This window comes from Phocoena phocoena, chromosome X, assembly GCF_963924675.1.
Source record: "Phocoena phocoena chromosome X, mPhoPho1.1, whole genome shotgun sequence".
Classification (NCBI taxonomy): domain Eukaryota; kingdom Metazoa; phylum Chordata; class Mammalia; order Artiodactyla; family Phocoenidae; genus Phocoena; species Phocoena phocoena.
Window position 1 is genome coordinate 96,494,876 of NC_089240.1, and position 13,115 is coordinate 96,507,990.

Genomic DNA, 13,115 nt, shown 5'->3' on the forward strand with positions numbered 1-13,115 from the left:
ATTTTCAAAGATGGTACAGATGGAGGAAACACACCACAGATCATGCTTTTGTAAACTAGGCTTTAACAGCCTCGAAGAATTTTATAATCTTACTTAATAGGGCTTTGTTTTGGTTTTACTTCTTGCACTTTTAAGTAACCTCCAGCAGTAGGAAATTATCATAATGAATGTCTGAAACCATATGGTTATATATTCATGTATGTACATGTATTAAAATATTATTATATTAATTGCCTTCCTTTTACTTTTACAATTTAAAGAGCTTTCTATGGAAGCATATAGAACCCTGCTTTGCTGTTTTTAATGGTGGCATACTATTCTATTGTACTGATGAATTTTATTTTACTTCTAATTAGTTTAACAAAACCATCATTGATGAATAATTTACAGTCTTTTGCTATTTCAAACAATGTCCACTGAAAATACTGACAACCATATCTTGTCATACTTTTGTGAGTATAATCAAGGAGTAAATTCTAAGCAATAGATTTGTTGAATCAAAAGGTATATGTTTTTTGTTTTCATTTTGAAGTATACTTAGTAGTTCCTTGCCGAATGAATAAACGTATGGATGAATGATTTTGAAATACATATAACAAAAGACTTTGTGGTGAGGATGTGAGGACTTCTGCCCACTTTAGGTATGTGTTTTTTTCATAGTTTGTAATTTTATGTAAATGGCATGTGTAACTGGCTACACCCAGAAATGGTTCAAGCTCAGTATCGCTTGATAAATCTGCTGTTATTGAAATATTTCACTACCTCTAACTTAACCCACATTTTAACACATTGCTGACTGGGGGATTTTTGCAGAAACTAACACCTGTGGCAGTAATACATCTCCGGTCAAAAATGTGTTAATATGTCCTTCATCCTTCCTGAGTCCTGCATGTCTGAAGGCAAAAGAAAATTCCAGATAAATTTGAATATCAGTTCAGCTCTTAGCATTTTTCACAATTTCTCTTTGAAAGAATGCCCCTCTACCCACCCACTCCAACCCTTTATTTATTTTACTTCACCTACCTCCTTACCTTTATTTATCCTCCCAAATCTAAGCATTTCACTGTATTGAATATATATTTAGAGAGATTCTCATATAATTTGCATGGCCCACGTTCTCAGAATTATGTCATTCTACTAGGTTGGGATAATTTGAAAAAAGTTAAAGAGCAGAGAGAAAGTTACCAGATACATCTAATTCTAAGGAACAGTAAGTCCAGAAAAACGTTCTTTTTTTAGCCACATGTTCTACTTGACTAGAAATTAACTCAGACTACAAAGAGGGAGAAAGGAAGAAACTTTTTAAGAGGGTAAATAAAAGATCTGGGCTCATCTTAAAACAATCAGCTAGTAAATACTCGGTAGCCAAAGCAAAGTAAGTGAGGTACCCTTCCTTCCACCCATACATAACACCATAATGCCCTTGATGATTTTACACTTCAAAGCCACCTTTAATAACCCTTTGAACCTGATTTCACTGAAAAGAGTGTGAGCCTGGGAATAGGGATGATGAGATAGCATTTGCTGGGGAAAAGCTCTATATGATATTCTCTGAGCCTTACTTCTTTTTAGGGTAGGCTCTTCTCCTAACTGAATATAGGTATACCCTATAAAGTAATCATACCCATCCCTATTGAGTATTACTGATTGACAGCTTGTGCTTTTTACCACTATGGATTTCTTGTGGAAAAACAGGCTCAAATTATCTTCTTCCCCCAACTGAAGAGGGTGTAAGTCTGCAATTTCCCACTTTAGCCACTAGATGGCAAATGTGTAACAGTAAGCCAAAATGACACTGTTTTTAGAACCCCCCAGGGGGAATTCAAATAGATTGAGAATTCGTACTAGTCTCTTATGATCCTTTGTATTTCAAAAGTGAAATACAGCTGTTTTAAGACATAATGTAATAACTGTATCAGTGAAATAAGCAGTAAATTGAAACTACTAAATGCAAACTTGATAAAGACAACTCTCTGGCAATTTGCTAGCACATTCTTAAAGACAATGGTTCAGATTCTTCCACTGCTTAACAAAAACTACCACAATTTCAGAGTCAAAGGGTATAATTAGTAGTTCAGAAGAATGCCATATATTGTAAGTGGGTAATGGAGTTCCTCTTGGATATGTTTCCAGGTTCATGTTATGAAATACTTGTTGGGATTTAAAATGATCTCATAGGGCTAGATATCTATCAGTTCCCTAGCTTTATGGAAAGATTTATCTCCATTCCATTTGACCCAGAAATTTCACACCTGGGAGACTAAGCAAACAATGCCAAGAATAGAAAAAATATTTACAAAATGTTCTTTAAAGCATTATAATATAAAAACAACAGAAACAACTAAAATATCTGATAATAGGGGAAAATTAAGAAATTTTTGATATTTCCATGTGATGATATATTATGTTTTTATTTAAAATTATGTTTATTAAAATTTTGTAATAATACACAACATATTTATAATGTAAGGGTTAGAAGACAAGATTTTAAATGTCTATATATGGTATATTTAAAAATACTATGCTTAGAAGAATGACTAGAGGAAAACATACCAAAATATTATGAATTGTTGAGGAGTGAAACTGGATTATTTTTCCTTCTTCCTATTTTTCCTGATTTTCCAAATGGTCTATAATTTTTCTGAATAACCTGTCATGAACACGTATTTTTTTATAATCTGAAAAATAAAGCAAATATTTAAAAAGGGAAAAAGTATATTAGTAGACTAAGGCAGTTCAACAAATTGAGGACAGAACCAAAATATGACAGAAGTTGATGTTTTAGTTTTTCTCTAATGATCTACTTTTAGGAGTGATGAGTGGGGAAAAAAGGACATAAGATAAGGGCATCTTGAGATAAATAACTTCCACCTGTTCAAGCAAAGCTAACTTCTTCCTCTTTGCAAGGGAAGTATGTAGTCACTCTCTCTAGATACATGAGTATATTTCTAGAAAAATATGAATTGGGATAGAGTGAGAAGTAAATTAATACTACCCTTTGTATTAGTATTTTTCAACCTGTACTTTTATTGCAGATAAAGATGTAAATTAATATTTCTTTCCCTGCATTATCTTCTCCTTATGATATCTTTTCATTCATGAATTCATGCAAAAATAATTGTCAAGCACTTACAGCCAGTCAGACATTGTTCTAGGTACTGCAGATAGAGTCGTGAATTAAATAACACTTAAGGGACAACAATAATAAACAAATAACCAAATAAATATATAATTTGGGATGAAAGGAAAGAAAGTTGTTATGTATCTTTACAAAAACTCATGTTAAATGTGTCCCAAATAAGAAAAAAATATTTTATGAAATTTCAGACTTCTAAGCAAACACTGAACATAATTCCATATTCATATTGATTAGGTAGGGTTGTGAAGTTGAAGGAAGTTATTTAAAATTGTCAGCCTGGTATAAATAATTTGCCTTCATAATGTTTATTAACATCTTTATTGGAGTATAATTACTTTACAATGGTGTGTTAATTTCTGCTTTATAACAAAATGACTCAGTTATACATATACATATAACCCATAACTCTTCCCTCTTGCATCTCCCTCCCTCCCACCCTCCCGTTCCCACCCCTCTAGGTGGTCACAAAGCACTGAGCTGATCTCCCTGTGCTATGTGGCTGCTTCCCACGAGCTATCGGTTTTACATTCGGTACGGTATATTTGTCCATGCCACTCTCTTACTTTGTCCCAGCTTACCCTTCCCCCTCCAGGTATCCTTAGGCCCATTCTCTAGTAGGTCTGCATCTTTATTTCCATCTTGCCCCTCGTTTCCTCATGACCATTTTTTTGTTTTGTTTTTTAGATTCCATATAAATGTGTTAGCATACGGTATTTGTTTTTCTCTTTCTGACTTACTTCACTCTGTATGACAGACTCTAGGTCCATCCACCTCATTTCAAATGACTCAATTTCGTTTCTTTTTATGGCTGAGTAATATTCCATTGTATATATGTGCCACATCTTCTTTATCCGTTAATCTGTCGATGGACACTTAGGTTGCTTCCATCTCTGGGCTATTGTAAACAGAGCTGCAATGAACATTTTGGTACATGATTCTTTTTGAATTTTGGTTTTCTCAGGATATATGTCTAGTAGTGGGATTGCTGGGTCACATGGCAGTCCTACTTCTACTTTTTTAAGGAACCACCATACTGCTCTCCGTAGTGACTGTATCAATTTACATTCCCACCAACAGTGCAAAAGGGTTCCCTTTTCTCCACACTCTCTCCAGCATTTATTGTTTGTAGATTTTTTGATGATAGCCATTCTGACTGGTGGGAGGTGATACCTCATTGTAGTTTTGACTTGCATTTCTCTAATGATTAGTGATGTTGAGCATCCTTTCATGTGTTTGATGGAAATCTGTATATCTTCTTTGGAGAAATGTCTATTTAGGTCTTCTGCACATTTTTGGATTGGGTTGTTTGTTTTCTTGATATTGAGCTACATGAGCTGCCTGTAAATTTTGGAGATTAATCCTTTGTCAGTTGCTTCATTTGCAAATATTTTCTCCATTCTGAGGGTTGTCTTTTCATCTTATTTATGGTTTCCTTTGCTGTGCAAAAGCTTTGAAGTTTCATTAGGTCCCATTTGTTTATTTTTATTTCTATTTCTCTAGGCACTGGGTCAAAAAGGATCTTGCTATGATTTATGTCAAACAGTGTTGTGCCTATGTTTTCCTCCAAGAGTTTGATAGTATCTGGCCTTACATTTAGGTCTTTAATCCATTTTGAGTTTATTTTTGTGTATGGTGTTAGGGAGTGTTCTAATTTCATTCTTATACATGTAGCTATCCAGTTTTCCCAACACCACTTATTGAAGAGGCTGACTTTTCTCCATTGTATATTCTTGCCTCCTTTATCAAAGATAAGGTGACCATATGTGCATGGGTTTATCTCTGGGCTTTCTATCCTGTTCCATTGATCTATATTTCTGTTTTTGTGCCAGTACCATACTGTCTTGATTACTGTAGCTTTATAGTATAGTCTGAAGTCAGGGAGCCCGATTCCTCCAGCTCCATTTTTCTTTCTCAAGATTGCTTTGGTTATTCGGGGTCTTTTGTGTTTCCATACAAATTGTGAACATTTTTGCTCTAGTTCTGTGGAAAATGCCAGTGGTAGTTTGATAGGGATTGCATTGAATCTGTAGATTGCTTTGGGTAGTATAGTCATTTTCACAATGTTGATTCTTCCAATCTGAGAACATGGTATATCTCTCCATCTATTGGTATCATCTTTAATTTCTTTCATCAGTGTCTTATAATTTTCCCCATACAGATCCTTTGTCTCCTTAGGTAGGTTTATTCCTAGATATTTTATTCTCTTTGTTGCAATGGTAAATGGGAGTATTTTCTTAATTTCACTTTAAGATTTTTCATCATTAGTGTATAGGGATGCCAGAGATTTCTGTGCATTAATTTTGTATCCTGCTACTTTACCAAATTCATTGATTAGCTCTAGTAGTTTTCTGGTAGCATCTTTAGGATTCTCTATGTATAGTATCATGTCATCTGCAAACAGTGACAGCTTTACTACTTCCTTTCTGATTTGGATTCCTTTAATTTCTTTTTCTTCTCTGATTTCTGTGGCTAAAACTTCCAAAACTACGTTGGATAATAGTGGTGAGAGTGGGCAACCTTGTCTTGTTCCTGATCTTAGTGGAAATGGTTTCAGTTTTTCACCACTGAGAATGATGTTGGCTGTGGGTTTGTCATGTATGGCCTTAATTATGTTGAGGTAAGTTCCCTCTATACCTACATTCTGGAGGGTTTTTATCATAAATGGATGTTGAATTTTGTCAAAAGCATTCTCTGCATCTATTGAGATGATCATATGGTTTTTCTCCTTCAATTTGTTAATATGGTGTATCACATTGATTGATTTGCATATATTGAAGAATCCTTGCATTCCTGGAATAAACCCCACTTGATCATGGTGTATGATCCTTTTAATGCTGTTTGCTAGTATTTTGTTTCAGACTTCTGCATCTATGTTCATCAGTGATACTGGCCTGTAGTTTTCTTTCTTTATGACATCTTTGTCTGGTTTTGGTATCAGGGTGATTGTGGCCTCGTTGAATGAGTTTTGGAGTGTCCCTCCCTCTGCTCTATTTTGGAAGAGTTTGAGAAGGATAGGTGTTAGCTCTTCTCTAAATGTTTCATAGGATTCGCCCATGAAGCCATCTGGTCCTGGGCTTCTGTTTGTTGGGAGTTTTTTGATTACTGATTCAATTTCATTACTAGTAATTAGTGTGATCAGATATCCTATTTTTTTCCTGATTCAGTCCTGAAAGATTGTATATTTCTAGGAATTATAAATAATTTGCCTTTATAATTTATTTTTTATTTTTGCAGTACTTGGGCCTCTCACTGTTATGGCCTCTCCCATTGCAGAGCACGGGCTCCAGACGCGCAGGCTCAGCAGCCATGGCTCATGGGCCTAGCCACTCTGCTGCATGTGGGATCTTCCTGGACCGGGGCACGAACCTGTGTCCCCTGCATCGGCAAGCAGACTCTCAACCACTGTGCCATCAGGGAAGCCCCTATAATTTTTTTAAAAGACATTTTACCTGAATTTTTAATGGTTCTCTTAAAGGTTTAATAATGCATAACTTTCTCAAATAATACACAAAAATGACTGGTTCAATGAATTGCAGGTCTGCAATCTGTTATCCACAATTCCAAAATTTAAAAAACCTCTGAAAACTTAAAATTTTACTCATAAATCATTTGGTGGCAAATTCTGATATTACATAAACTCATCTGACCACAAAACCTGACCTGAGCTGATGTGTGTCTAACTATGCTTTTTATGTACACCATCTAGTATAAATATTCATAAGTTTTGTTTCATAAATATTTATGTATTTGATTATGTGGTGCTGTCTCATAGCTGATGGGTGATGCTATATAGGATACATTATATGCATCTATTACCTTTCTAAAATTCATAAAATTCTAAACTATTAGAAGCATTTGTCCCCAAGAGATAAGCAACTGAGGACTTAAATTAAGGTTATATTAATAAGTCCACTTGAACTCTCTACCTCTTATTTGAGTTAGAAGACCCAAGTCACTGTGTGCTAGGATCTGTAAATTAACTCACTGTGTGTCAGCCTAACTAAATTAGGTGATTCATAATGCTTTTGATATTTTATTGCATTGGACAATAATGGGAAGGTGAGATGTGAGATAAAGGGCCAGTCTCCCAACATAAAATTGAGGAAACCACCAAAAACTCAAGTAAAAGATGGAATGGACAAAGGGCATGGACAGACAGTTCATTAAAAAGATGTACCAATTAGCCTTAAACATACAAAAACATGGTAAACTCCACTCATAATAAGAGAAGTGCAAATCAAAGCTCTAGTGAATAACAATTCTCACTTCTTAGTTTGGCAAAAATTCAAAATGTTGACAGGGTTATAGGGAAATATTCACTCTCATATATTGCCACGGGGAATGCAAAATTCTATTAATCCTATGGTGGAAAATTCAGCAATATCTAACAAAACTGAATATATATTTGCCCTTTGAATCAACAATCTTACTCCTAGGCATTTCTCCACTGATTAGGGGGAAAAGACATATGCACAAGTTTATTCACTGTGGCATTATTTATTATCACAACATATTGGAAACAACTTAAATGTCCACATTTGGGAGATTATTTGAATAAAATCTGGTACATCTAAGCTATAAAATAAAGAAACTATCAATTAACTAATACTGAGTACTTTCCAGAATGTCATTAAGTGAATAAAACTAGTTGCAAAAGCCCATATAGTGTGTATTACATTTTGTGTAAGAAAGAAGGGATAATATGAAGTGTGTGTCTGCCTGTCCTTACTTTTATAAAAAGAGACACAGGAAAGATAAACCAGAAACTAATTAAATTGGCACCTACAGCCTGTGGGTAGTGATAATGTAAGAGCAATAGAGAAGAGAATGAGACTTCTTCAAGTATCCTATTAATATGTAGTATTGTTTTCCAAGCTATGTGAATATTTTACATATTCAAAAAATAAAATTTAATTAGCAAGAGTAGAAAAAGTTAAAATTGAATACTAAGATAAATACACGGATGTAATTATTAATCAAATTAATTACAAAACCACACATAGAATTAAAACCAAGTAACATTTGAATATATTACTCTGACTATATATCCTCATTGGGATATATTCTAAAGACACAAAGAACTGAAAAGACATCACGAACTTTACTTAGTAGGTTTTTTGTTGGCAGTTGTATGCAATAATAATTATAAAACTATTTTGTGCAAACTATAGAATTGAGCAAATGAGTGAATATATTGATATTTAGGTGGAAACAGTGTTCTAAAGGTGGAAAAGGAAAATGCAAATATGGAATATGTTATGAATAAGAAAGATCCTCTGGTATGGGATTGGAATTAGAGTATGAACTCATGAATTAAAAGCCTTGCCCAATGAAAAGTCCTAGAAGCAATGATATCCCAGGAACAATAAGAACACCTATTGCCCAGATCTTGGTTTCTAAATGTTACTGTCCACTAAAAAGAACCATGACTCCTTAGAGAAATAGCTGGTTTAAGGTCTGGGGAGGGAAAGTATGAGGTGAGCTAGTAGTATCTTTTTAAGCTACAAAAGAAGAGATATCAAAAGGATATGAGGACCAATTTGAAGAGGAATGCACCAGATCATTTTTGAAACAATTTGTCCATTAAAAATAATAATAATAGCAATGGGTTGAAACACATTGAATAAAAACAACTCATTAATATATAGTGACATTAAAAAGGATGAGTTGGGAGAAAATTTCTTCTTTATAGAAAATTCTAATATAAAAAGATAGAATTTGAAAACCAACATTTTACAAACACCATAGTAATAATTGCTTCAGTCAAGAATATTAAATCATCAATGGACAAATGCTTGAGGAACAAGACATTCACATAGTCTAAAGGTATTGCCTAAGATATCACTTAATAATTACAAAGGAAAAAGCTACCTCTACAAGAGAAATCTGTTGGACGTCATGTTAACCAAGTGATCAAACTTGACATTTCCAATAATGGGACAAAATTACTTCCTGATGTGATGCAATAAGGAGGATGAAACATCGTCTATGTGGTATTTCTGTCAAAAATGTTCATACTAAATCCAATCATGAAGAAACAATCAGACTAGTCCAAATTGATAGACAATATGCAAAACAACTGGCCTGGGCTCCTCAAAAATGTCAGTCTCATGAAAACCAAATAATAAAAGAAAATGGCTAGGTTTAACTATTCTAGATTGAAGAAGCTAAAGAGGCATGTCAAAACTTCTTTGATTAGACTCTGAATCCAGAAATAAACATCTATAAAGGACAACTGAGGAGACATAGGTATGGTTTGTATATTAGACAATAGTATTATATTAAAGTTTTTGAGCATTATTATTATACTCTGGTTATGTATGTCCTTGTTTTTAGAAGATACATGGTGAAGAATTTAGGAGTGAAATATTATGAAACAGACACCATACTCTCAAAGTAAGCACCAAATACATATGGGTTTGGGGAGACACACACATATAAAGAAAGAGGGAAAAAGAGAGAAATTGCACAAATGTGAAATCATTTTATGTTAATAACTGGTAAATCTAGGTGAGGGGTATGCAGTAGTTCAATATATTATTCTTGCAACTTTTGTGTAGGTTCAATATTTTTCAAGATAAAAAGTTGTGGGGAAAATGTAGGTAGGAGTTATATGTATTCTGCTGATGATCTCACTATCAAGTAGTATATTACAATGAAAGCAAGTATCAGGCTGAATTCTGCCACACATTAATAATCAGACAAAAAAGAGTCATACAATCTGTTCTTCTATGCTCTTTGAAGTCCTCATCGTTTATCTCCTTAAAAAACTTAGACAATACTTTGCACGAAAGATGTAAGTTTTACTTTAGAAATGGATGCACCAATGTTCTGATGGCAGGATCAGCAAGTCTTCTAATTGCATCAGACAAAAGATCCCCGTATTAAGCATGGAGCCTGTAGGCGGAGGATTGTTATTGGTCCAGTGTCTTGGATCTAGTGAGTTTCATTGAAATTGTTAGCTGGCTGAGCTGGCCAGATCCTTGTTCACAAGGGATGGATCTTCCTGCACAACTTTCTAGCCAACTAAAATTTTGAACTATTCTAATATCATCAATAAAGATTATTTCTTGTGCTAATTAAAAAACCCTATGTTGTACCTTTAGATAGAAATACTTGCAAAACTTGGAGCATATCCTTCGAATGATAACTGTCTACCACAGGAATGTGGATCCCTGAAAATGAGTACTCCAAATGTTAACTAACTCCATCTGGGTTATACATTAATGTTGACCCACACCCATATTTTTATTACATAATTTACATCAAAGTGTTTTAAATTATGGGCAAAATAATATAAGCCCAATGCTTTACTTTGTGCAAATAATTATATTCTCTTTTTTTAAGTATGATACTTGTTACCCTTAGTTGTTCATTTATTCATGAATTGATTTGTTGATTTATTTATGAACTTATAAATTCATGAATTCAATATTTAACACACAAAATTGGTTTTTTTGTATTTGGTTTTTATGTATTAGATATAGGTTTTTATGTATTAGATATTGTGCTATGTGTTAGATATTAGATATACATATGGCTTTAATGCATTAGATATTGTGCTATGTGTTAAAGACACAAATAGAGATCAGACATAGTACTTGTCATCAAGCTGATGGTAGAAACTGAGATGTATAATGAGCTAAGTTCTACAAAGAAAGAGTTAGGGAATGTTTCACAGAGAAGTTGACCTTTGTTCTGGTTTTTCAAGGACAGGAAGACAGGCAACAGGTGGATAAGGTGAAGAAAAGCATTGGGAATAGGAAATTGGATACGCAAAGGTATATCAACCAAAAAGTGTGGAAAATTCACAGAATTGTGAATAGTAGGATGTGATTGGAACAAATGCTGCATAAAAGAAAGTAGGTTAGAAAAATAAATCAAGGTCAAATTGTGATGTTCCATTTTCTGTCATTTTAAATCATTTAGATTTGATTTCTAACTCAACCAGTATTTTGCAAACTTGCTTGTTTGTAAAAATCACCTGGCACTTGCAAACAACATGGATTCCTATGCCCTGACCATGGAAATTATGCCTGAGTAAGACTGGAGTGAGTCTTTGATAAGTGTTACTTTTAACAGGCTCCCCACACACAGAGAGATTCATAATATGGCAAGTTTGGTAAATAATATGTTGAACCAATTTTATCCCATTTTTTTTTCTGTTGGATATATTGAGCTTCCACAAGATATCTCATTTGATAAACAAACAGAAGTCTGCTGATTTATATTTTATTTCTGAAAATCACTGCTTTAGGCAGCAGAAGGGGAATACGATATTTGAATTCATGTTTTAGAAATATAATTGGCAATGGTGTGAAGGATATTAAGAATCTGGAAGGACTGAGGCAGAAAGCCAACTTAAGAGCCCTCTACAATAGATCAGGTAGAACGTAATGAGGGCTTCAGTCAGGTCTCAGCAGTGGGGATGAATATGAATGGAATATATTTAGGCTGTACTTAGAAGGTACAATGCACAGAGCTAGTTTTGATTGTAAGTGAGGTGTGAGCAAGGAGATTCTGAGATGACTCCTAGGTTTTAGTTTTGGTGACTAAGTGGATGGTGAATACATTAACTGAGAAAAGAAAAATGGGATAAAGTGGCAAGTTTGGTATGACAGTTCAATTTGAGGTGACACTAGTATACATAAACAGAATAGGCAGAGTTTTCCCATAGATAATTGAAAATAAAAGTCTGGGGCTCAAGAGAGAGGGGCTGAAAATACGAATTTACTCATCATTCATTTCTAGGGCAAGGGTTTTTAATCTAGGCTTTAGCAGTATATGAAACCTCTGAAATTGTATGTAAATTATATATATATATATATATATATATACTTACCTATATACTTTTTGGGGGGAGATGGACCTAAGTTTCATCTGACTTTTAAAAAGGTCCCTGACCCCCAAACAGATAAAAACTGATCTAGGTAGTAGTTCAAAGTAAGTTTGCATAAAGTCAGTGTCTTTGAGCATTGTTTGCATTTGGGTTATTTTGTCTTCATTTAGGGGGTGTGAGAGCTCCCTTGAATTTTCTCCAAGAATGTAATTCCTATTTATAATACACAAATGAGTAATTTAGGTTTTGAATAATGATCTTGTGTATAAAACTCACATTATTAGTATTACAGCTACCAGTAGAATTTCACTAAGGATTTCTCCGTATGTGCCTTGAATGTCTGAGCTTACTTGGGAGAATATTTAATGATAAGCCTTATTTGACCCATTCCTCAAGTCACAACAAACTCACTGTTCTAATGTAGTAATTACTCTGAATTTCTAAGAGGTCTGTTGTGGGTAGGCTAACTCATAACTTCAAAGAGAGAATAGAAGAACTTATTTCATTCCATATTTTAACGTATGAATAAAAATTTGTCCTGAAAATAAGTTTTCGATCCTCCTTTATGGAAATGGTGTTCTTTTGGGGAAATTTTTATTTTTTTAATCAGCTTTTTTTTCAATCAAGGATGCTATTTATACCATTATCATATTATAAGTTCATCACAATTTTTTATATGATAGGCTTGAATGAACTTAAAAAATATTTATATCCAATAGAAATGGGAATATAATATGATTTCCAATGTTTCAATAAATAACAGAGTGTCAGTTCCTGTTAAGATGGAGTAAACACACTCCACTCTGGCTCCACCTACTGAAAGCAACTAAAATCCCTGTACAGATTGAATGGAGCAGCTAGCTATCTGGGGCATCTGAAAAGTAAATGTTAGCAAGAAGGAGCTGGGGGAAAAAATCAGAACTAGAAGAATGAACAATCTGGCTCTGAGTTGCCAATTTTCTTTTCACTTCTGTAGGTCCTGACTTAGACTCAAATATGGCCTTTTCCTGGAATTGCAACAAGTACAGGTAGAAGTTCAAGAGAAGTCTTCTCTTTTCTAGTCTGAGTCAGGGGAAGGAGGATGCCTAATGGGCAGAAACAGGGGCAAACAGCCTCTGTATTTTTCCCCTCTGGCCT